Raw genomic sequence first — 26,650 nt, 5'->3', positions numbered from 1 at the left:
AGATCCAAGATAGATGTGTGGTAGGAAATAAAAGCTCCAGTCCAGAACCATACAATTCGTTCTGCGCCAACAGCCCCAGAGTAACTTGCATGGCAGCAACACACACACCTGGCTGTAGGACCCCGGGTGGCGTCACTGTGTTGCAGTGGCTCCATGCCATTTGAAAGGCAGCATTAAATGTCATTTTTTCTTTATCTTTTTCAATCTGTAAATGATTTATTTTAGTTATTTATACTTACTTCCATCTAAGCCCTTCATCCAGTCTGGCCTTTGATGGTTTATGCTCGATGATCTCTGTTGATGCAGTATTTAAACTGCAAGAACAATTTTGTCTTTGTTTCATCCTGCCTAAGTCCCTTAGAACTACTAGCTTTTAATGCATTTGTTTATCTTATTAACAGAGATCTTTCTCAAGTGATTTTTATTCTACAGCTAACTGATGTTTATACTTCAGCGCATACTAATGCTAGCATCATGCACAGGAATCCTGACTGTGAGGTAATACAGCCACAATCCTTATATTGCAAAAATACAATTTCTGCTTCCTAGGTGCATAAAAGCAAGAACATGTAATAGGCAGAATCACTAAGACAAAATCATCCAAAAAGCTGAATGTACCAACACCCAAGAGATCTGCTTTTCTACTTACCCTAAAAGATATTCACTAGCAGTGTTCTGTAACTGATCTACAGTTTTCAGTCCAGGATGTCACTTGACACTATCAAGAAGATACAGAGCTTCTCAAAATACCCCTGATACCACAGCTGACATAGGAGGACAGTTTAATGGGTTGAATGATGTGGACCTACTACAGCTGAACTTACACAGAAATCCTCTCCATTACAGTTGGCACTCATTAGCACCTCCTCAGCTGAGAAACCAAGGGCTGAAACAACAGGTCTAAAACAAAACGTCATCTTCCCTTCTGTATTTGAGTCACTCAGTTCACACCAAGGAAGGTCTTCTCACACTACAGAAGAGCTTCACTCTTTGAAGTGTTGAGAAGCTCTGATTCCTGTCAAAGTCAAGGGAGATACTTGTAAAGTAGTTGAGCATCTTGCCAAGGCATTCAACACTACCCACCCTAGATCTTAAAGGCGTATAAGCTGTGACATTACGGAAAAAAAAAAAGAGATGAAAAGGAAAACACGTCAGATCAGTCTATTTTTTGCCCATGGAGATATTTTCCAAATGCTCCAGAAGGAAGCTATTACTTCAATGACTTGGATATAGACTGGAGGAGAGTCATAAGATACTTGCTTTAACCTCTGTGAAACAGGCCTCAGATGCATGTGTCAGAAAACGGATTCAAGGAACCTTTACTTATTTTTATCCACACAATTGCTCCTCTGCGAAAGTCTCTAAATGGAAAGCCTAAAATACAGCTTGCCTGAATGACCATCGTTTAACTGGAACATTCAGTTTTAGAGGAGGGAAAGAAAGCGACTACACTTGATAAAGCAGCACCAAGAAAGAGAAACAACCTATCCAACGTGCCAGACTGGAAAAGGACTCCTGTCTGAAAGAAGGGAGTCTTTTCCATTTGCCTCATCAGACAGCCATGAAAGCCTCATGAAAATAAAGTACATCATTCTAGAGACAGCAAGAGAAATTGATTTAACTTAATTAAATATTCACTGAAAGCCAGTGCTCAGATTGCTCATAAAGATGAATGCTGTTACCTTTTCTGGGACAGAAAGGATGAGCTTCTGAAACACTGGATTATTATTTTTGAAGCAACACTTCACGGCCATTAAGAAAATCAGTAATTTCAAGTTAATTAGGAGAGTGAGAATTAGACCAACTTTGAAGGGAATACTGTGTGCAGGGAAGCCTGCACTAGGAAGAACAGGAAGGGGATTGACTAAGCTGGAAAAAAATCACATTGATTTTTGCATAACCAGGTACTAAATAATAACATCTGAGATATGCTTAGTGTATTTTTTTTTTATAATTAATGGAAAAATTCAGGAAGATTTTGTACAGTTCTACTCCTTAGTCCAGCCAGTACTTATGAGTAACTTAACAGGTACGTATTTCCATCAATCCTGCACAATGCAGTGTAAGAACAGACTGCAAATCTGCATGTTAGTTTTATTTCAATCAAGAATTCATCCCACCTTTCTCTCACAAGACCACTGATAGAAAAGAAACAAAAAAACACGATGTCCCATACCTGTGTCTGTACCTAAAGGCATTTGAGCAGCTCACCAAACAATGCCACCTTTAAAAATCAGAAACTTTTAAGTACATGTAATTGAAACCATTATATTGCAGAAGACGAGGCAGAAAGCTATCTTAATCTAAACCTGAAACGCAGAGAAGCCGAACAACGTAATGCACATTCTCTGAGCAACTCAGGTACTGAAAGGGATGAATCACAGGCACAAAAGAGAAAGGCTCTCTAACAAAAGTATCACTGAAAATTACTCTGGGGCAGGTTTCTTGCAAAATGCGCACACACTGTCACTACAAGAACAAGTAGTACAGCAGCCACTTCCCTTATGAACCAAGAGGTATTAGTTAACATCCCTGTATCTGGGACATACTTCTCAGTCTAATGAGCATCAGAGAAAGCTACTTGTTCAGCCTCACCTATTCTCTTGTGATTGCTAGTGTTCACGATCCAAGCCAGGGCATCATTTCACAACTAAACAAAGGCCAAATAATTTCTCTTCACAGAATATTATGCACCAGAACACCTTACAGTTACAAGGCAACTAAAAGAACACAAAACATACAGATCAAATCACAAGGAAGGTTAGAAAAGCATAAAATGACCGTGAGGAATTGCAGAGATTTAAACCTTTCCATGTTTTCAAGAAAGCTTTAACTCAAAATCTAGTTACGCATGTATATTATGCATGTTCCTGTACAGGTATTTGGTCACGTAAGTAGGTACTCCAAGACATAACCCAGTAGTTAGATACCTAACTACAAGAACACCTGCCCTCTTCCTGACATAACAACAATCTTTGGCCTCAGTAAATTAAGAACAAAAGTTAAGATCAATTTATTAAAGTCAATACCTTTCCCCTTAAAAGCTGGTGCAGTATGTTGAGTCTTAATGTTCTTGGTTAAAATGACCCCGCTCAGGCGAATTGCAAAGCCTCACGAGCTTTGAACCACAAAGTTCAGAGGCACCTGTTACAAGTTTTGGTTTTGTTGCAGCAAGCAAAATTACTTTCCTGTAGCAGTTGATTCAAGTAGTTACAGGGAACATTGGGGCTTAGGGAATTCTTCGGAAGCATACATTACTTTCACAGCCATGACTAAGTCAAAGAATACAAGATGAAATAAAAACAAAAACAAAAAAACCTGTCTGATTCACAGAGCAAATGGAAATACAGGTCTCGTAGATGAGGTGGGGTGCCATATGCTGCCCTTCCCAGCTGCTTGTTTAGCCTCTGCACCTCAATTTATCTGCCTGCCAAACTAGCGCTGACATACGTCAATGGAAAGGACACGTGGGCAGGGTCTCTGGCAATAACAAGTATTCCGACTTCACCTGCGGTGCATTACAAATGACCACTGCCAGTTTTCTACCATGGAAACATGTCTGTACCAGTTAATAAATAATCAGAAAAATGAATAAATGAACAGTCTTCTTAGATTTGATTCAATCCAACTCTTCTTGATTGGTTCACTTTTTTCCTTTTTTCTCGACATGTATGCTACAAACAAAGCCAAAAGGTAATGAGGATTTTTCTCACGCTATACCAAAACAAGTAAAAGAAGCAGAATTAATATTGTAATGAAGTAATTGATTTATGAATATAAGTAATTATAGACCCACTAAATCTCCCATTCTATTGCTTCACTTAAAAAAAAAAAAAAAAAAGCTATTTCTTACAACCTCTTTTGTAATGTTTTTTCAAAAATCAGAATAAACACCATCTCCTGCATTTGCCTTTGGAAATTTTCCATGCCCGGTGAATCTGTTTGCCAGACAATCTTTTCTACTAGTTAAAATTTTGCCTCTTTTCTCACTTTGTAGTTGGAAAGACCTCTACCCTCTCCAATTGCTTTGCCCAACAGCATATCACCGTGTGCTAGTTTTGCTTGTCTCTACCAAGTGGGTTGAACAAAGAAAAGGAGTAATGGAGCATGAGGAATTCACTGTAAAATGGACAGGAACGGGTGACCAAACGCGCTGCAACTTCCTAGGGTTCTCAAGACAGTGAGCCAAACACTAATGCCCTCTCCCCAACCTTAAGCAGCCACAGTTTGTGGCGTACTCAGTTTTGCAACCTTTTCAGCCTGAAGTCTTATGAGGAGAGAGCCTGTTGTTTTACGGATTTTGAGGGAAATGGAGCTGTCTCTTGGTTTTTAAATGTTTAAGAACTCTTACAGAATGGCACAAGTTGTGCAGACCTTGGGAAGTCTTGCAGATATATTAGACCAATTATTTATTTATTTCAGTTTCTAACAAATCTCAAGGTTTTGATTCCTACAGAAAACACACCCATGTAATTGGTTATTTTCTAAAAAGTCAAGAACCATGCCCTTGCAAACAGAAATAAACTGTGTTCAGTGATGTTTTTTTTTTTTAAATAATCAAACATGTAATGGATAATTATATATGTCAGCAAGCCATTCTCATTATTTTGCAACAGGTGAGCCAAACGTTAGTAGATTTGACAGTGGTTTACTCATTGAAATGTCTTTAATTGTCAACATGATAGATTTCAAGCTGTCATTGACGGTTGCTAACGTGTTGTCATTCAGAAATCAGCATTAAGCACTGAACTTCAAAGTAAGTCCTGCCGTTCAGTGATTACCACCTCCAGAAAACTTCCATTTTCAGATATTTACTTGCCATCAGTGTAACATAACTTGCAGCAACTGAAAGCTCGAGTCCCTAATCTCATTAATTCATAGACAGAGGCTACAGTAAACACAATCATAAAAAAATAACTAAAATATCATAATCCAGGACTGTCACTCTGTTGTGATTTACAAGCTTGAAATAAATCAGCCGTGACCCACACTGTGCAATGTAGCAAGACTGTGAGATGAAACAGTGCACCATAAGGATTATAGAAGAAAACGGGAACAATGCCCATGCCCCCATATCCAACACACATAATGGGGAGGCTGCTGTGATAATACAGTACAGCAGTAGCCAGGGGAAGAATTCATGTCACAAACATTTTGATGTTTGGGTTAACTGACTCCGACAAAATAACCTGCACTCAGAAAGTAATGAGAAGTCTTCCCTTGTCACAAGGGAACAGTCTAGTGGTCTATGCTTTTGGCTGGATACACACGATAAAATGTTTGATTTGGTTTCCACAGGTTTCCTTTATGACCTGGCTTTAGCAAACAGAAAGGTAAAATCACCTTCCAGTTTTACGGCCCTAGCTGAGAGCACTACTTGAGCCACTGCTTCTATTTCCTTCTTTTTCTTTTGGGTGCTTGTAAAACATTGGTGACTTTATGTGGTATTACTTAATAGAAGACACTGTCTGTCTCCAAGAAAATTGTATACTGTCTCAGTGTCTGTTAGAGATGCACAGAGTAGGAATTCTAGATGAAGTTTATCTTCCCATCAGTATGTCTGCACATTTCTGTGCACACTGTCTGCACTAAGGCCAGTACATTGCTTCTCTCCAGAGACTTGATGGATAAAAAGAGGCTGAACATCTCTTCATTGTAGGCTAGATAGTGGCAGTAAGCCATTTGATGCCCAAAGGCTATTCAGAAGCTGCCAGAAATTATCTCACTAATGGTGAGCACTTGTTCACTTCTTTAAAGAAGTTTCCACTGTCTCCAGTGGTGAAGACTTGTCCACTCACACCTGTGTATGATGAAAAACCATAGATAGAAAGCTTACGTGTTCCTTGAGCTTCATAAAAAGTGGCTCCTGTCCAGAAACATCCATTAAATCCATTGCAAGAAGAATACCACTTCCTCCTGGGGGAACTTAAATCCGTAAGGAAGCTAGGAAAACTCTTCCATGTTTAGGCACAGACAACTCCACCAAGTCATGTGCAAATGCATACTTTATTTTTAGTGTTACTGTTGAGTAATATTAAAGTGCTGTGTACCACAGAGAATGAAACTGTCCGTTCTATCCAGCCTTCAGGCTTCCATACATACAGCTTCGTACTGTAGCCAACCTAACAGCTGGCGACAAGTGCATTTGGGATCTCTTTCCGCATGAAAATCAATGAACATCTGCAGTATAAAGAATCACTTGTGAGGTCTTAAAAAAAAAATCAGCTACCTGCAGACTCCCAGACTACTGAGAAAATATACCAGGAACATTTCTGGAGCAGAAATTAAAGATGAAAGTCAAAATTAATAAAAAGAAAAAGTTAACTAATATGCATGTAACCATATGTATATATATGAAATGAGAGATGCTTTTCTCATGGACTGCAGAATCATTCACCAGTAGAGATTTATTCTATCATAATTTTGTTCCCTCTTCTATAAAAGTTCTGATCCGATGTCAGTGTTTTCCATTGCATCAAGCAGCTGCCTCTCCCTAATAGAAATTTCATTACTTGTTTATAATAAAAAAGCCATCCGTGTCCCAAAGTTACCACAAAAATATTAATGATCTTTCTAGTTACTGCCAAAAAATTCAATGCAGCTTACATACACTTCTAGGTTGGTGTTTGTTTGAGATTCCTATGAGCATTTTCAGCCTTTTCCTAACTTAGATGAATACGCAGTCCAGTTTGCAAGCTGAGATTGCCTTTCCTCCAAGCAGGGTTTTAACAAGAATCTCCTTACTCTTTAATAATATTTGTTTATCTAGTTCTCACCTATTCAAACAAAAAAAAGAATATTTGTGAAATCATTAATTTTAAAATGGCAACATTTTACATGTTCCTATTCCTCGTGTTGCAGAAAACCATACTGTTCTATCATTTTTTAAAAAGTAAGCATTAATAAATACACAAAATTTAAACACTTAAAATGCCTACATACAGACAAAATATTAATTTATGTTCAGTTATTTTTCCCCATTCATTGAAGAAGTTTTCTGCTTAAATTTAAAGTGGGACATGAGCCAGTAAAAATGAAGACAATTCCTTCTCCTTTGAATTTCTGTCAAAAGCAACGAGCTAGCCAAGCAATATTTTTGGTAAAATAATTCTTTCTTTTTTTTTTTATGATTCTGATCATAATCAGATAGCATCACCTAACTATAATAAACAGAGCAGCAGGCTAGCATAATTGATACGAGGCATATTCAGCAGTGGTAATGATTCTTTTTCAAGACCAATTTATCATATTTCAAGTACCATCTCTCATGTTAATTTTACCCCATTTTTCCCATACATGAACAGTTTCCTCCATGTTTCCTTCATATCACAATTCCAAAGATAAGTTTTTCTAACCATTTCAGATTACAGTTGATCAAGTGTCTGCCTATTGGCTGCTCTCCTTAGTTATATCAGTTACAGTGATACCTTCTTAACATGAAATCAGAGCCTATCTTTGTTGTGAAAAGGCTTTCCCTTCCTTCCTCAGCCCCAGAAGAGAAGGATCTTTTACTTTCTTTCATCTTTCCCTTGTTATTAGATTCTTTTATCCTCAAACTAGAGTCTTTGGATCTTTCTTAAACACCTCTACCACCTCCTTCCACTTTTTTTATTTTTTGCTTAGCTGGTGTAACTGCCGAGTGCTATACTGCCCTGGTTACTGGGGAGAGGTTTTACTATTAATAGCAAAACCCATAATTGTGATGCTGTCTGGAGGAACTAGATAGCATATTCTGAGCTAAATCAGCACATTTCTTCAAAGCACTGAATTGTATTGTATTGACATGTATTCAGTTGTATTTTGTACAGTACTTAGGACAGAAGAATGTATCTCTAGACTAAAAATGAACAAAATTCCATTTTAGTATTCTGCAAGGCAACTCTTTCCTAAAGAATCTGGATTCATTAACCCCTGTTAAAAAACACCTCATTACCTTTTGTTTCAAAGTCAGGCCTTTCATTGGCTATTCTTCATGCATCTGTTCACTTCATTATGGCTGACTTGCATCAAAAAAAATTTACTTGGACATTAGGACAAGCCTATGTCATTGCCACAATGTATTGCCTTTAAATCTTTACTATCAGCTATCTTGAATGTGCCTTACTGTTAATAGTAAACAAATTACCTGAATAATGAGGAGTTCAAAGTATAGCTATGCCAGCAGGAAAAGGTGTAAAGCTGATAGATATGATAGCAGTATCTTGGCAATTTTGACTCTGAATGTGGAGCAGCTGTATAGAGCAGGACTCAGTAAGTAATAACAATAGCAGTAACAACAGAGCAGAACTGTGAAATTACGTGACTGTGTTAAAGGAGGAAGGAATACTCTACAAAAAAAAATGAGAAGCTGAATCCTACCAAATGCATGGCATCGGCAATGACAGAGGCTGCAGAGGACACAAAGGGAATTCTGTTCAACTCTCAGCTTGAAGGACAATTTGAGCGAACTACTCACTGTGCTTCTGTGAAAAAGTATTTCCCTATCTCGCCAGAGAATGCGTGCATGTGTGGAGACGTTTGTCACAACCATTTTCCCAAGCTTTGCAAAGTGCTGGGAAGAGACGAGAAATGTGTAAGGGCTGAATGAGAACAGGAGTCAACCTCCTGGAAACACCAGAAACTCTTGAGCAACTTCTCAGGAGCTGACTTCACTTCGTTTGGCTTCAGAGTAACTCTTCTCTTGTTGCCCTTTGTGCAACACAGGAACAAGCCCGTGACTGAAGTCTCACTCCTGATTAAAAGAATTTTACAACTGAAAGTTGTTTAGGCCAGTTTGAGTCATTTAATAAGGATGAAGCATGGACAGCACAAGGCAGAACTGCCAGCAATGCCTAAGCCAGCACTGCACACTTTGCTGCAAAGATTATTACTAAAACCATGATGAAAGAGGAAAGCTTTGCATGTTATGAAATGGGTATTTAGAACTACATGGTCAGTACTTCTTCAAACTAGTAAAATCTTTATTCTTCAGGATATAAAAATATCACCTTTAATACCTGCGGAAATCACTAAAGCTCTGCAATTTTATAATTATGGATTTTCGTGTTAGTATATGCTCATTTTATTTTTTGGCAACCATACATTACATAGCCTACCTCCAAAAAACAGCATGAGACTAGAGAGACAGAAATTTTTGTTGAAATGTTGCTGCATCTCATATCAAAGTTTGTTATTTTTTATTTCAATATGTATATACAAGTATTGATTATTTTTACAACAGGCACTCTGAATGCACTACCAACCAGTCATCACTTTTCTTATGCGAGATGTCAGTAAACATTCTGATTTCTGTGTTGCAACTTTGAAAATTAGGTTTAGAAGTGATTTTTATACAAATTGAACCAAACTCAGATGTAAAGAATAAATAATACTTAATTTTGTCTACTGCTTCTACCTGAAATAACTGTCGCCACCTGAGATTGGCCTGATCACAATCACTGTATGTATCTTCCACCATAAGTTAAAGAAAAGGACTTGAATAAAACACTTTGTAAGATTTGATTCACACTCTGCTTTCATTTTTGGGCACCTGAAACTATAGTACTAAAGCAGAGGTCTTCTGTGTCATAACAGCTTCTTTTAGCTTTTGCTTAATAAATACATTGTTATGTTTCTACTTTAATCACATCTTGCAAATTAACTCTCAAGCAAATGAAGGGTGCTTTCTATGTATTATAAGTGACGCGAACCCTGAAAAAGGTACTTGAGTTCTCTTACCTGGAAAAGCCCAGTTTAGAGACAAGCTCCTTAAAAATTATCCTTTATGTATTATAATGTAAAACCATAGGAATTCTGCTGCAGGACCAATGAAGATATATTATCTCCCACAGCCCAAAGAATCATTATAATTAACATGAAAATAATCTTTAAAAATAGCCTTTTACTAACTGGTACCGAACTTGCATAAACAGTATCTTCCTAAATACGCTGAATGCAACAGTGAATCGCAGACTCCAAACAGCCAGTAGATGTGTAAACTCTCTTCTATACGAATACTGTCTTCAAAACTCATACAAAAGCATGAATGAAAGTTGTGAGTAAATGGCATTTTCTGAGGAAAAGGAACTCGTTCTCATCCTTGGAAAATTTAAAAAACTTCTTCAATACAGAAACATTTCACAATGCTGAGAGCACTTCCAACTTCAGTTTTATCATAAAGGTAGAAAATACTTCTAAGATTTCCCTACATCTCAGCATCTGTTATCATTGGTCTCTCCTCAAAAATGTCTTTAGTTCATTTTGGCACAGAAAATCCAACAAACATTCTTGAGACAAGACTAATTCAACAATACAATCCGAGTTAATGCATTGCTGTATTACTTCTATATTCTGTGTATTGATTGTCATAAATTAAATGCACGTTCTTACAATAAACCCATGGTCTATAGAACTTAATCACATAGTAAAATAATAGTCTACTGTATTTTAGTGCTTCTTCTCTTTGCAACCCATAAAAGCAATCTTTTTTCTTGTATTATTTCTTGATATTATAGTGTTGCTGCTGAGCTGAGGTGACATCAAAAATCAATAGTAGAGTTACGTTAAAAAAGCCCTAAGGATGCATGTAAGGACCCAGTCACTCCTACAAGCAGTCTTAATTAACAAGGCTAAATTGATGTCAGCACAGTTCATCAGGACAGTAATGATTACCCGTATAATTGAGGACTTCCGACTCAGCAGCGTTAATAAAAGAGAAGTATACTGTGACATTTCTTTCTTTAAGGTGTTGTCTTTAATTTCATGCTTCTCTGGGCTCAATTCCTCAAAATTTGAGCTTCAGGGAGAGGGTATTTTATGTGAAGAACAAACTAAATTGCTATAAATGCTCATATTATTTATAAATTGGTACCATTTCCCTCAGAAACTCAAGTAAGTAGCACCTGGAATAGGTAAGCCTGCTGTTTTCTGTACTCTACCAGCCAACTCACCAAGACCACCGGACACTTGGAGTCTGACATCTGATGGTGACAAATATCCAGCCTAAACTGGCAGAAAATTTCTGTGCCATCAAAGGCTTCAGACTCTGAATCCTCATTCGAATCAATGAGTCACAACTTTTTGATGATTTCTTCCTAGACTGCAGTTCTTAATTAAGTCATGACACTGCTGTAATTATATTTTTGCGGTTACATGGTCATAGTTACCCACATTTTGCATTTATCCTGTTTCATTGTGCAATGTGTAGGAATACTAAAATCAAAGAGAAGATGAATTGTATTTTCAGTCTTTAACCATTAAAAAAATTGGTCAGCCTTTTGTTTTACTGAGTCAAAGGTCAAGTCCCAAGCAACAAATAACTTGGGTCATTCGTTCACACTAAATGCTTAACTTAAATTTAAGCTACTGCTATTGCCAAAAAGGTATCTCCTACTTTTAAATACCCCTTCTGGCAGGGGTATTTCTGCAGGCGTCTTCTGAAGAGGTTATTAGAGAACTGATTAGATTTAAAAATAAAACGATTCTAGCAGATTCTTTTTTTCCTTCAAAGACAAGACAAGATTGAATCATTGTGGAAAGATCAGTTCCATTACCGAGCAAGTGATGGAAGAGAGGCAAGAACAAAAGCCATTGAGCAGCAGATGCGGGGTTAAGTCCACTTTAGCACTGTTGTCAAAGATCCAGTTGCAACCCCAGACCAATGGTGCCAGATGTCAGCCTGGGACAGCCGTCTGGATCTTCTCACAGTTACACACTATGCTTCCACTACATCCCAGGGATCATCTCCCTCCAGATTTTTCTTCAGGTAAACAGCAACATTTTTGAGAGATGAGAGACTGAAAAAGAAAACTCTCAAACCTAAAACTGATGTTTTCTGTAGTCAGTCAGTTGAGACTGCTTTCTTTTTTTTATACTTATTAAAATTGTTCCTTCTGCGTATTTCTCACATCTTCTGTAAATGAATTCCTACTTCAGGGGTTACTTTCTTCATTTTCAGTTTGGCAAGCTTTTTTTACAGTAATCAGTGAAAAAGACAACAAGGAAGAAGGGAATATTTGCAAGTTACTTAATTCCCTGAATGAGCAGCTACCCCTGCTGTGACCGTCATTCTGCAACTTTCTGGTCATGCATTTTTTCTTGAAAATCCATTTACTTTTTGAAATCAAAAGCTGGACTATTTTTAAAGCCAATTTGTTTTCTGCTAACAAATTCTGTTCATTTACCTGCCCCAAAGGTAGCCCTGCATATGTAAAGCCCTCTCTGGCTTGTAATCAGGTGCAACTATTAACTCTCCGTTCAGCATCTGGCATCTACAAGGATTATTACACAGCTACGAGTACAGTAATAAGAAAAAATACCAGGTTTAGACCACAGGCAGGACTCCACTGAGATAAAGAGTGACAGGCCAGGAGCTAGCAGTGGATAAATGGTAAAGCAGGTTGGGAAATGGGACTGGAATGGAGATCGCTGGATGAGTGGTACCACATGAGCATAGTATCTCAGAAATAATAAATCCTCAGGACTGCAGGAGGAATTGGCAGGGACAGACAGAGTAGCTGAGCAATGTTAAGAGACTGGACAAAAGTTTTTTGAGTTCTTAGAGCACAATAAAATCTGTGTTAACAGGCACTGAGGCTTTGCACTCCCTTGAGTTAATGCGGCAATCCACTTCTGCTGCCATCAATCACATAAAATGGATGTATGGTGCTCCCATCTAGCATCAAACAAGGCTGACATTGCACAGCCCGATCTAGATCGGCACTGTGCTGATACTGTAGTGGCAGACAGCTTAAAAACTATAGCATCATTTGCATATATATGCAGCATTTTCACAGGCCATTGGGCCTCTCAAATTCCATCCTATTTTCTTTGAAAAGCAGTTTGGAAGATGGTGACACTCCTGAACTCCTTTGAACAAACATATTTGATACATTTCAGCACCCAACTGGGCCCGTGCCTGTGTTGGCTGTTTCCTTACATTCCTTCAGTAACTACTGTCCATGCTAAGACTTGGCCTGTTCCAGCTCCCTGCACATCCTGCCTATGTTTTCCTTCTCTGCTTCACAGCTTAGTTTCTGGATGACAGTCCCTAGAGAATCACAAATTTTTTTTATCTTCTATAACCTGATAGAAGTAATTACACTGCAGACTAATGCATGCTCAAGGAGTTGATGTTGCTACTTCACTATTCTGAATGAATACAGATACTTACAGCAAAGACCGATGTTCAGCAATTTGTCTGGGAAAAGATTCTCAGAAAGGAAAATGGGAAAGAGATTCCTGCAGACGTCTCATGCATAATGCACAGGAGAAAATGTTATAAAGAATAAATGATTTCCATAACTTTGTTATGACCAATTTTCAAGAAAAAGACATTTTCATAGACTGAAAGAGCAGTGAGTTCTTTCTTGCTCTTTTTCCAGAACTCCCAGGCAAGTAACAGTCTGAAAGACAGAACAAATACATTATCTTGACAAAAGTTTTTCCAAAACATGCTGTTTCCAAGCACAGCAGTAAAAAGCCAAAACTAAGTTGCAATGCTGAATGATGAAAAAACAACTTCCACCAGGCTGTCAAAAGAGGTGAAATATTTAAGTCAAGGTTCTTAAGATAACGTCTGTTAATTATTATCAGATCTTCACATCTTCAGCACAGGAGATTTGATCTGCAATCAGGTTGAGTGCTCATCGTTCTAAGGGAAGGAAGTAGGAAACACGGGTGTGAGGCAACAGTGAAAAAAAGGCTCTGAGGTAAAACAAGAGACATGGCTTCTTTTCCTACAGGAAATTAACCCCTGATACTGTAAAAATGAAGCCTGCCTTTAGACTCAAAGTATAGAACAGGGCTAGAGGATTAGCAGAAGAGTCAGCATACACAGAACCTTCACTAACAAATGCTAACAATTATTTTGTTTCAACCAGTTGCTGCATCAAGCACTCCAGACAAAGGAGTAAAAGGTAATCAGAAAAGAGAAAAACAAAGAAAAACAAATACAAACCTCTTCCCTATAGACTACGGAAAAGCTTCTGGCAGAGAATCTGACAAAATTTCACATGAAATAATAGACCAAAACTAATAATTTCAAAAGAAAGATGCATCTTGAATGATGCACCTGTATCTACATATAGTAGATATAAGGTTAGTGACACCAGTTCTTGTCTGCATGTTGTAATATTAAAAAGCCCTTTTGTGAGTGATGCTTTTAATATGCTGTTCACTTTTCCTCTTTCCATCAGCAGGATCAAAGAAAGGTTAAAGGTATCAGGAGAAGAAAAATCTAGTATATATGATCTATCTATTTGCCAACTCCTAATCATCAAATTTAGAAGTGTTACAAATGTTGGATAGAAAACCTCTGCACTAGGTTCTTTAAAGAAAAAGCAATTTAAATAATCAGGAAACTCTGATATGCTTCCCAGAGTGTCACATTGTTTGGGCTCAGCTCTGTTGCAGGAATATAAGTATAAAGCTTGTCTTGGGAGTATATCATTCCTTTGTCCTTGGAAGGGACAACGCTGAGTTATTAAAATAGCTAAATAGATAATCCAAATTTGTAACTTGAATACATTTTTTATTGGAGAAACACAAACCATATATTGGGATTTTTTTTTCCTGTGTAAAACGTTGTAAATACTTAACTATGGATACTTTCTACAATTAAAATGTTCAGATTTTCTGAATTAAAGGTTAAGAATGTATTTTGTCTAATAGGCCTTGCTTTCTCAGGGCTATTATTAAACACCATCCATTTGAGCATGATCCATATTGTCTGGTTTTGAGAGGGGTGGAGTCCAAGCTTTCTGGTGCAATTTAAGACTTTTGAGGCAATACACTTAATAATTATCAGGCATTCTTTAATTAGAGTAGCAATTATTAAAATACACTCCAAAGTAAAACAAAGCTTAAGGCTCAAATGGAAAACATACAGATATAATCTGACACAAAAAGAATGCTTTATACATCAATACTTAAACTGATATCCCACCTTAGTGTGCTTTAATTCTGTTTTTTGTACGTTTTAGTCCTTTAATTTTTTAATCCACAGTCTTCTGACTTTTTTGTAAGTTAGTCATTTTATAACATTAGTTAAGTCATAAATCTTTTTTTCAGTCTGGAATACCAGACCTGGCAAAAAGCTATGCCTGTAAGTCTTCTGGTGAATTATCTTTCAATAATTACTGATTTCATCAGATCGTGCCGGAAGGACTCCCATCTTTTCTAATGAGCAATGAAAAACCAGTAAGAACCGAAACAGGGCACTGTCACAGGAAAAAATGTCTCAACAGCTACCTAAACTATCAGTCATTTTAGCTCTTTATACACCACCCAGGAGAGGCAAACAATGAACTACTGCCACAAGAGAAATTAAGTTTAATCTTACAGTTTGTCCTCTAGAGCTGCTGTGGCATGTGATGGAGCTCTGTTAACTGGTGGTCAGCACTGGGAGGAGTGCCCAGGCAAGGGTTCTTCCAGAATGCATGCCCATCAGCACCAGCTCCATGTTATCCTCCATCTAAATTCATGTAAAGAACACTTTAAAACAAAGATTACTTTGGCCAGAGCCTCTACTGGTGTATATGACCAACCTGGTAATACATATTTGGACATATGAGCACGTCATAATTTACGGGTGTAATACACACACGTACACACTACTCCTGAATTAGGGACTTGAAATATTTCCATTTTCATCTCTGCAATTTTTCCAGTAACACACTGGAGGAATTTGCCGTCATGTCACAGGCAAATGCATCAAAGTCACATTCATCAAAAAGTCTGCAAAGCCTATGCGAGAGTATTGCAAAATCTATTTTGTTCCACCTCCTAAGAAACATTCAACATATATTCAGACAAAACAGCTAAACACACTGCACTGGGGAAAACCTGAATAGCCTTATGTCTGTTGAAGTGAAAATTATACACAGCTGGGGAAAAAGGGTGGAAATGCAAATAGTGATCAAAAATCAAAAAGAAATATTGGTCTGAAATACTGAAAATACTGAGATGGAATTAAGGACAGCCTTGAAAATGAGCAGGAAGAGAGAAGAACAAACAATACAAATCTAGTTCCCAAAAGACTTGATAAAATCTGAAATATTTATTGCCCTACAACAGAGAACATCTAATAGCCAGAGGGAAGTCATGGAGAGAGACAATCACTACGCTCAAAAAAATGTGAATAGTACAAGAACTGTTTCCTCTTTTCATGTCTGTGTTTGCCTCTTTTCATCAATTTCTCTTGATAGAAAGAAGATGGAACTTTTGACACATCTGGATATTTTCTTTTTAATTGAGCAGAGCAAATTTAAGCTGAACTTTTAGAGAAATACTATTGAATGACCATTCTGATCAAAATAACTTTCATAAATTTGTCATTTCACCTCTCACTCTAGAGTGACCAATTTTATTTTGCTTCAAAGTGTCTGAATTATAAGTGAATTCCACGAGAACAGTTTAAAACCACTGAGAATGTACAGGTTTTATAAAATTCTGTCATTAGAATTAATATAATAGGAATACAATTGTAAAGTAAAGGACTAGCCCAACAGTATCAAAATGTTGAAAGCAAAAGAACATGAGAACATGTTAGATAGATGATTTCTGAAATGTTCTGTTTAAAAAAAAAAAAAAAAGAGCCAAATCCTGAGCAGATTAAATACTAAATTAAGCCCATAGATCCATGTCTGTGTTTGTTTTTCCAGTCATGCAATTTACTAAGTTTTACGATTAGTTTTCTGACAATGTAATCGAGCCTCTCTGCTTCCCCACTTAACCGTCAGTTCCACCAGTATAATCTGCAAAAGCTTTGCTGCATAAAGAACCACTCATTGCTGATGCAACCAGAAAGAGCGGGATCTTTTTTGGTTTTACCAGAATAGAAAAGCTGGGTGCAGAATCCAAAGGTTCTGCTTTAACATTTTGCTACTGAAATACTGCTAGGCAGGCTGTGAAATACATGAGCAAGTTACCATAAGGTAAAAACTTGCCACGTGTCAGATGATCCATCTAGAATGTATGCCTTTGTGCATCTATTTAGCTTTCAGCAACAGAAAAATAGTTTAAATTAGATCCTCCTACAATGAAAAAGGCTAGAGCACTCTGTTGGTGATCCCTGAAGCATCACTGAAATGTGAAGATAAGCAGCATTCCATTGTGCAAGAAATTCCAGCAGTTTTCTGAAAAGAAAGCCTAATAAATTCTTTCTGCATCCCCACAGCTCCAGTAAAAAACAGAGGCTATTCATCAAGCCCCTCTGAATTAAATGTAATCAAACCTTCCTCCTTCATTATTATTTGAATTAATAACCAATAATTTTCCCTCTGTTTGTTGTACCTTCTTTGTTTTCCAATGGAAATAATTGAGATTTTATGCCTTCATTGAAGACCATTAAGACAGACTTGATGTCAGGAATGGTAAATTCTTATTTACAGACTGAAGACTCTTGCTGTTAAGCTGCTGTGAGGTCCCTATACTCCTTTGCTGCTTTTTAACACGAGTATCCAGAACTCCCGCATTTCAAACTAATGCTGCAACTTCCAAAAATACTCATGGGTACGTGAATTGATGCATAGGCGACTCATAATGCTACTTAAGCATTTTTACTTGGATCAGGAGTTTGCTTTTGAAACAAACGTCTTTGTCATTCCACTCCTACCAACCACTCCAGACGGTCTCCGTTTCATCTCCTGGATGAGACGAACCCAAAGATGTGCTCCAATGATTAATGGACGTTCCTTCTACGGGACTAGATAAACCTACCCCAAAGTGCTACTTAAAAACAAAGTGTGAATGTCAGATGCACCAGCAACGTGCATGCACGTACAGATCTGCTCCTCTTGCTAACGCAGAGGAACTATGTCTGCTGAATGGCAGTCTGCTTCCTTAAAGCACTGACCACTATTGCCTTAAATTTCTCCTGTCTACAAAATTATCTATCATCTGGCCTTTGCATAAGTTATGCAACTGAAAATAACTTCACATTCAGCTTATATACAATTTGCTGATAAATCCAGGCACTTTCTGGAAGAACTGTGCTCCTGACAAAGGAGTATTGAACAGCCATTTAGAAGTTTTGGACTGTGTATCTTTGTATCCAATTACAGTAAATCATATGTATCATATATATCATTCACTGCCTATGGGTATCTCACAGCAGTTTTACATGGCCTCATTTGAGGCGTTTATGGAGCCCAAAACATCAGATGGCAAATTAAATGTAGTTCAAGAGGATCAGAAAGATATTTGTAGCTTTTGAGAGTCAACTTTGTGGTGGAAAGGGTTTTTATTTCTATAGACAAATAAAGTTGTAGAAAAGTTGCAATTAAAAGGTTATTCAAGACAAATATCTATTCAAGGAAAAGCAGATTTTAGAGTCGCTACAGGCATAGTACTTTGAAATATTTTACAGATTAGACGAATATTGCCAGGGATTCAGGCAAACAGACCACAAAATCTTCTCCTGAAAAATGCTTTTTTTTAAAAAACGTACACTGAAAACTCTTCATAGTACATAGCAAATAATGAGCTTCCTGGTCCAGCATGTGTATGTTTCATACTGGTTTTTGAAGCCAGGGATGAATGCTATCCCCCCAAAAAATAATTCTACTAACATGAAACACTTAATTACATTATGCTGATCTCTACTTAGTTTTTAATACTAAAATGCCAAGCCAAGTCATTTGCAGATATTTCCCATGTCATTTTGATAAGTAAGGCACATTTTGCTGTAACGTCAGCTGGTTTTGACTCACTTAACAGGTTTATGGTAAGAGTTACTACAGGTGTCAGTGACAGTTAAATCAAATGTTCCAACATTAGCAAAAGCAAATTTTCTTTCTGAAAGAAAATAATGTTGCCTTTATTATCCACATTTTTCATTTCATACCACAAGACTGTGACCTGATTAACAAAAGTAACACTTTCTACATCCAACCTAGTGCTTCGGAACCAGTTGTCACCAGTGCAATGGCAACAGAGAGCAGGAGGAGCTCTCCAGAGCCCTTTTTTGTCTGTACGGAGAATGGCTGAGGAAGGAAATGCATTTCCGCAATGGTGTCACGCTAAACTTCAACATGGGGTTGGCTGGAAAGATTCACAAACAAAACACCTTATTCCATCACACGTTCAGAGGAACTCAAAAGATGTTTTTCCCCTCACTTAGCTAATGGAAATTTGTGTTTTGCAATGTAACCATATTCTGACACCTGTTTTACAACTATGTGTAGTTCCACCTCCCTGTGATAAAAGTAATTAAAGGCTAGAGCAAAGAAAAGAACAGGGAGGCTATGCTGGCTGCCTGGGCCATAACTCACCTTGCAGGCAAATCCTGGACCAGAGCACCTATATGCTGTCCCCCCGACAACGTCCATAGATTTGGTGAAGGAACATGCAACGCAGGGTACTTTGAATTGAGAAATCAGAAGGAAAGTCATACCCCCTTTTCAGTTTATTTTACGGCTTGTAAAAGTACTAGAAGCAGCTAGATTTGCCTTTCATGCACCCATACTTTCGTTACTTTTACTTGCCATGCCACACCTAAGACGAGATAACATGACTAAAATGGGGAACCAGGTTCTCCAGATTTTGTCAGCTCCCCTTCTCACTTGGAGCACAACAAATAATAACCACTTCTGAAGAAAGAGAAGCTCTCAGAATCACAAAAGATAAGCAATCAGCTGTAAAGAATTGCAATAGAACTTTTGAGGTTTATCCTTCCTCTGAAACCATACAAAAGAACTAAATCTGCCTCTAACTGGAAGAGATAAAATCTACTATGCATCCAAGACTTTATGCAAGCTGATTCATTTCTGTGAGCCAGAAAACAACAAACACACACATTCTGAATAGTTATTCCACCACCAGAAACCATTCCACTGGGACAAATACTATTGATAAAAGCACTCTCTTCAAATCTGCAAAACCATAAATACATTTATCCCCCTGTTGAGCAGCAGTTATAAAGTTTGATCCTGTCATTAAATACCTTCTGCTGGCACTTCCTCTCCTCTTCTTCCAGAGATACCACCTCAAAAAGTAAAATAGACCTGGAATATGCATGGTACCCCTTATTTTCTTCCTTACAGTCTCCTCTGCCTCCCTTGCTCTCCATTTATTAGAACAAAATGCAAAATAGAACTACAACGGCAACATTTTTTTTCCTCATTAACCAAGACCTCAGGTCTTCATTCTAGCTTTTGGGATTTGACAAAATTCTTTTCTGCCTATCTGGAAATGGCAGATATTAAACTAGTCATGCATTTAATCCAGGCAGGAAGTATCCTGATAATGTGCTTGCTGGTCTCATAGTATCTTCATAAGGAGTGGAGCATTCCCAACTCTGATTGATTTTAGTAGAAACTGAAGATGGAACACAAGTATTAAAAAGTGTTTATTTGGAATTTCATAGCTGTCACAGCTGCAGACTTTTATGAGCTTTGAAATTGCCTCAGTGTTCATTCACCTACAGCAAAAGACTGAACTGGTGACAGACAAATCTCAGACTTGTGATAGCATTTACCAGATACTGAAGATCAAAAGAACCACAAGCTGAACATAGAGTAAGTAGGGTCTAAAAAAAAAAAAAAGTAAATGCACATGTAGTACATCTGGGAAATATGTAGCATCGCACTGGTGTTCTTACACAGGTATTAAGAAATCTTAGGAAATTACTAGGATTGGCATATTCAGGTTCTGCTCTTGTGCCCTCAAAATCTTTAAACAGATCTGTGATAAAACAGAGTTGCCAAGGTGAACATCTGATCTCTGTTGGCTCCTCACTCCATTTTCACTTCTAAACTGTGAAAATATTTGAGAGTTGCCAGCCCTGTTCATCAGTGTATAATACCTGAAAAGCAGCACAGTCTAAAAGCAGTCTGTTGCAAGAACTACTTGCTTCCCCCAAAAAGAGTCCTTGGCAGGAGGTTCATCATTGCCTCTGCGGTTTGAAACACATCCACCTCCACAGCCAGGTGATCTGCTCCAAAACCTTTCAACAGAGCACCTGTTGTTGCAAAACTGTACTTCAGCCTCATGAAAATAGAGATCATCTTCAGATAACATGGTCACATCACACAAAAAGCATCCTCACGTCACCCTCAGAAATAACAAAGAAGCGCCTCTGTAGACACACCTTTATAGGATTCCGTGAGTGCGAGATCTGGCCACAATCCAGCTAAAATCCAATCTGCATCCAGCTAAAGTTTGCAAGGTTCTAGGTAGAATATAAACATAGCACAACTTCTTGTTTGTAGTACATTAAAATTCCAGCAAATTTCCACTTAGTTATAACTAAGCCAACGTAATGACAATCTGCCTTTCCTCTCCCATGCAAAGTATGGTTTTCTATCATAAAAAAAAAAAAAAATCTGTTGTTACACTGTATTGCCAATAATTATCTTACAGTCACAAAATAGGAATACTTACATCTGATTAAGTGCCTCTGACCACCTTAAGACTGCATCTCTTCAACAGCTTCCTCTGCGCTCTCGGACAGTATGGCCATGTTTAGCAACATCCATCTCAAACATCTGTGGGAGCAGTCCTACCAGCCCATCTACCACCATTAACCATTGCTACTGACAAACAACCGTCAGCTTCCATACAATTTAGCCATCTGTAAACACAGAAGGCTTCATAATGAACCAGCCTTCAGATTAGAACAGTATTTTCTGATGATTTTATTCAACATTTTATCTTCCTTTTGTCTTATGTGTGATGCTCTCATTAATTATGCTTGTACTTAATATATCCATCTAAAATTGTATATTCTTTTAAATTTACAAGCTATCATCAGTCTATTTCGATTTTAAGGAGCACACGATGCAAGAGTTATCCTAGCCTTTCTCATCAGAATCTTTTCCGCTCAATTCTCTTAGTGACTTGTGGCTTTGTCCACCTTAACAGAAAGTAAGACTCCAACACCTAGTTATAAAGGCAGTTTATCTACTAATCTTTTCTTTTATTAAATAGAGGCTGGAAGTTGAATTATTTTAACAAATTAAGCTTACTGTCAGTAGGAAGCATTCCTGCCTATACTACTAAAAACACTCACAATGACCTGTTAAACTGCAACAATAAATCATGTAACACAACGCTATTCATAATCATTAAGCTTTGTAGGGCAAGTTATTATGCAAGATGAAAATCGGTGCTGTTCTGGACTTCCCCTAAGCTACTGTAAGATCTGTCCCACCCAATGAAAATGCTAGGAAAATAAACAATAGCACACAGTACAGATTCACAGATTCACAGATTTCTCTAGGTTGGAAGAGACCTCAAGATCATCGAGTCCAACCTCCGACCTAACACTAAGTACTCCACTAAACCATATCCCTAAGCTCTACATCTAAACGTCTTTTAAAGACCTCCAGGGATGGTGACTCCACCACCTCCCTGGGCAGCCCGTTCCAATGCTTAATAACCCTTTCGGTAAAGAAGTACTTCCTAACATCCAACCTAAAACTCCCCTGTCGCAACTTTAGCCCATTCCCCCTCGTCCTGTCACTAGGCACGTGGGAGAATAGACCAACCCCCACCTCTCTACAGCCTCCTTTCAGGTAACTGTAGAGAACTGTACATTTGGGGGTGTGGGATTTGACATATACCAATAAGTAGTCCTTAAGACACAAAGTTTTGTTTTAAACAGGCAATTTCAGTACTAATCAAAAGCCTCTGCTTCTGAGAATTTGACTAAGGGGGCTGCAAACAACAGAGCAAACATCAGCTTGTCTGTTCTAGCACCTGCTATTTGTAGGCTGGGAAACAACCAGAAGGTCTATCCCTCCACAAGCATTTCAGGCAAGGGTTGATAAAGATGATGACTTCAGATTTCACCACTTGAGCTGGCAAACTAAGAACTACTTACAACCGTGCTTCTCTCATGAGCTCTCAAGAACAGTGGAGTATTTGTGTCCCTCACAGTCGAACACTTCAGCACCACCTTTCTTCATCATGGAAAGCGGCAACAAGAAATGGCATTCCCTTTGACTTCTCGCCGAGGCGATCGGCTCTGAGGCAGATGCGTTCTGCAGCAGAGCAGGGGATCGAGGCGGGCAGGGCTTTTTTTTTTTTTTAGGCCTTTTTCTCCGGCATCGAAGCCACTCGAGGCAGCAGAGGGAGCCGGCAGGCCTCGCGAGGGCGGCTGACGAGGTCCAGGCGGAGCCAGCAGCGGCGGGCTGTTTACATCGGGCGTCGCCGCCATTTTGCAGCCACTTGCCGCGGCGGCCCACAACCTGGCGGTATAACAGCAGGCCCTAGGGAGCGCCGCAAACGGGACCGGCTTGGCAGTTCGCGCAGGCAGTTCAAATGGAGCAAGGAGGATCCTCTCCTCTGGGAACTCTGCCTCTTAAAACTTATAATTTTAGCAAGGAAGCTACCGTAGAGAGTACTAGCGAGCCTGCTGATTTGCCATGGCTGCACCCCAGCGGAAGGCTTTTACCAACTTTTTTTTTTGATACTGTGATCATTTTAAGGCCATTCGACCTGTGCTCTAACATTTTCATTTCATCATAAAGCCTCCTCCTCAAATCCTGAGTTTATTAATATTCACTTTTGTGTAAGAGACTTTGAAATTGAGTAACACATGAAACTACACTTTTTTTTTTTTTTTTTTATCTGTGTGCAAGTAATAACTGGAAACCCTTACTGGATGAAATGATTTTGGTGTGGGTTTAGGGATTTGTTGGTTTGTTTTCCTACATAAAACTGCATTTGAAGCTGTCTTCAGAATCAACAGCCTGCAGTCACCCAGTACTCTCCAGAGATTTCACAGAAGATGACGAGGGACTAATTTCTTTCTGTGCTTTCATGACCAAGTTATTATGTAGAAGTATGAAAAGTTAGTGCAGAAAGCTTCTTCAGTCATCCTCCAGTTCAGAAGCTTAGTAAGATATTATTTAATACATTCTTACTGGTAATTCTTAACACTGAAATTATTCATAATTTGCCCTAATATTAGAAATGGGCACACTTCAAAGGAACAAAAGATTAGTTCAGATAAGCACAGAAAATCTGGAAGACCAAGCAGCCACCTTGGAGTTGGAAAACCTTTGAATGTGCTGCCTGAAAATACTTTGTGCCCCTGTACTCGGCTCTGGTGAGGCCACACCTCGAGTACTGTGTTCAGTTTTGGGCCCCTCGCTACAGGAAGGACATGGACGTGCTCGAGCGAGTCCAGAGAAGGGCGACCAAGCTGGTGAGGGGTCTGGAGAACAAGTCTTACGAGGAGCGGCTGAGGGAGCTGGGCTTGTTCAGCCTGGAGAAGAGGAGGCTCAGGGGCGACCTTATCGCTCTCTACAGTTACCTGAAAGGAGGCTGTAAAGAGGTGGGGGTTGGTCTGTTCTCCTACGTGCCTGGTGACAGGACGAGGGGGAATGGGCGAAAGTTGTGACAGGGGAGTTTTAGGTTGGATGTTAGGAAGTACTTCTTTACCGAAAGGGTTATTAAGCATTGGAACGGGCTGCCCAGGGAGGTGGTGGAGTCACCATCCCTGGAGGTCTTTAAAAGACGTTTAGATGTAGAGCTTAGCGATATGGTTTAGTGGAGTACTTAGTGTTAGGTTGGAGGTTGGACTTGATGATCTTGAGGTCTCTTCCAACCTAGAAATCTGTGATACCAAGAAACGTGTGGAGACCCAGACAGAGGCCCCACACAAATACACAAGGAAGACTGTCGCCAAGAAAAATGTGGAGACCTAGACAGAGGTCCCACAGAAACATGCAAATGCACAGGTCTCTGGCTGCAGCGAGTGCCAGAGCCTGGCCCTTGCAGTGCAGGGCGACAGAGACAACACCTGTGTCAAGATGCGACCAGGTGAATTATTTACTCAGCCTAGTGGCTGACCTGAAGGAGGAGGTGGAGAGGCTGAGGAGCATTAGGGAGTGCGAGAGGGAGATAGATTGGTGGAGCCAAGTCCCTGCCAGCCCTGAGGCTTAGGCAGCCAGCTGAGGCTTCTGGAGAAGCACATCACCTGCTACTGCCTTGCAAACTGGTAATAGTGATAGGACAAGGGGGAATGGTTTTAAACTAAGACAGGGGAGATTTAGGTTAGATACCACGAGGAAGTTTCTCACTCAGAGGGTGGTGAGGCACTGGAACAGGTTGCCCAGAGAGGCTGTGGATGCCCCATCCCTGAAGGCTTTCAAGGCCAGGCTGGATGCGGCTCTGGGCAGCCTGCTCTAGTGGTTGGCAACCCTGCCCAGAGCAGGGGGGTTGAAACTAGATGATCTTTAAGGTCCTTTTCAACCCAGGCCATTCTATGATTCATCTGGAGAGCTGCGAGAAAATATTCCTTAGGTGTTTTGTAGATCTGTAATATGATCAGTCTTTCACTTTCCTATAAGTTAGCAGCAATTAAATAGTCATCCCGATACTAAAGTCTGACATGTTGTCAAGGATATTAGCCAGCACCTGCTATCATGGAGCTGTTATTCATTTGTTTACAGATTCAGACAGAGCATGTTACATTAGTGACTCACATTTGAAGATTTATGTGCAATCACAAGGATCACGGACCTGTTTAAATAAGAACTATACTCATCACAAAACATCCGCTTATGTGCCATAAGATGTAATATTTCATTGAGCAATAGCCATTTTATTATTTTTTCCTCTCCATAGAAAGATTCATATTCAAGCACACTTCGTTACACCTTGGTTTGAAGTAGATGGCTGTTCTTAATGTACAATGGAACTATGCTATTTTAAATATCTGGCCAAGCTTTCATCCCTCCTTCAGCCTCCAAAAATGAAAAGTGTGAAATCTCCTAGACAACGTCACTCAGATTGCCTCAAAGAAAATAATTTATGCCCACAAAGTCAGCAACCATGAGAAGGAAGTGTAACCTTTTTTGACAGAGCAGGAACAAGCAAACAAACAAGCATTCCCAAAAAAAGCATTCCCAAAAAAGCATTCCCAAAAATCTTAAAAAAATGCACAGGTTCACATAGTTTAAAAACATGAGCTAATAGTAGGATTTTTAGTCTTGACTAAAATCGTGTTTTTTGTTTCAGTTTTCATACATGCATTCATCTGACAAATTTTCCAAACACTAATTACGTGTCCCAGAAGAATTCCTCCTATGCTCATCATTCTTGCAAAGGGCTTTGGGGCTTCACTTGTGAAAACTGTTACTTTGCCAACTTTGCATTCAACAGCAAAGCTCCCAATATGTTTGTATTTGCCAGAATGTTAGTTGCCTTGTTACCCAGCTGGACCTTTTAGATGGAGGCACTTTTTAGGCTGCCCAAAGTTTTAATTACTGTGGTACTGCTAATTCAATTACTGAATCCCTATGCACTCCACAAAACCAAGTTCAGTTCTCGCAGCTGTATTCTATTTATCTTCAGATAACCTTTTGTCTGGATTATTATTTCCATTTTGCAACTCCCTGTGTTATGTTACTTTTCCTTCCCATTCCAGTCACTTTCCAACCTATTATCAGGTATTATCAACCTATTATCAACCTATATCAGGTATTATACTGGTATTGCTACTCTCACTTACAAACACTACAGAAATAAAATATACTTATTCTCCCACTGTGATCGGTGTTTATTTTCTAGTGTTAATTACCAATATGGTATTTCAAGGACATCTTTAGGGGATGACAGTCAGATGGCTAGGCCTTTCTATACAAATGAGTTGTCTCAAAATTCAACACCATTGAATGCTGAACTGTATGCATATTTATGTATCTGTATATACATATATGCA

The 26,650-nt window shown here is 38.8% G+C and overlaps 1 long non-coding RNA gene across 8 annotated transcripts in view; it reads right to left on the bottom strand.

The window, feature by feature from the left end:
• LOC106045331 (uncharacterized) overlaps positions 1-26,650 on the bottom strand; it is a 259,361-nt gene that overhangs the window by 205,332 nt on the left and 27,379 nt on the right. The window contains exon 1 of one of the 8 annotated variants that reach the window (XR_010831568.1): positions 22,802-26,615. The exons of 6 other annotated variants lie outside the window; for them this stretch is intronic. This is a non-coding gene — a long non-coding RNA (uncharacterized lncRNA). Of the gene's footprint in view, positions 1-3,029; positions 3,519-22,801; positions 26,616-26,650 lie in introns of those variants that run through there. One more of the 8 variants, XR_010831575.1, reaches the window with a different exon arrangement.

Source organism: Anser cygnoides, chromosome 4, assembly GCF_040182565.1.
Source record: "Anser cygnoides isolate HZ-2024a breed goose chromosome 4, Taihu_goose_T2T_genome, whole genome shotgun sequence".
Classification (NCBI taxonomy): Eukaryota; Metazoa; Chordata; class Aves; order Anseriformes; family Anatidae; genus Anser; species Anser cygnoides.
Note: the sequence above shows the minus strand (reverse complement) of the source record. Positions and strands in the feature narration are given on the sequence as shown.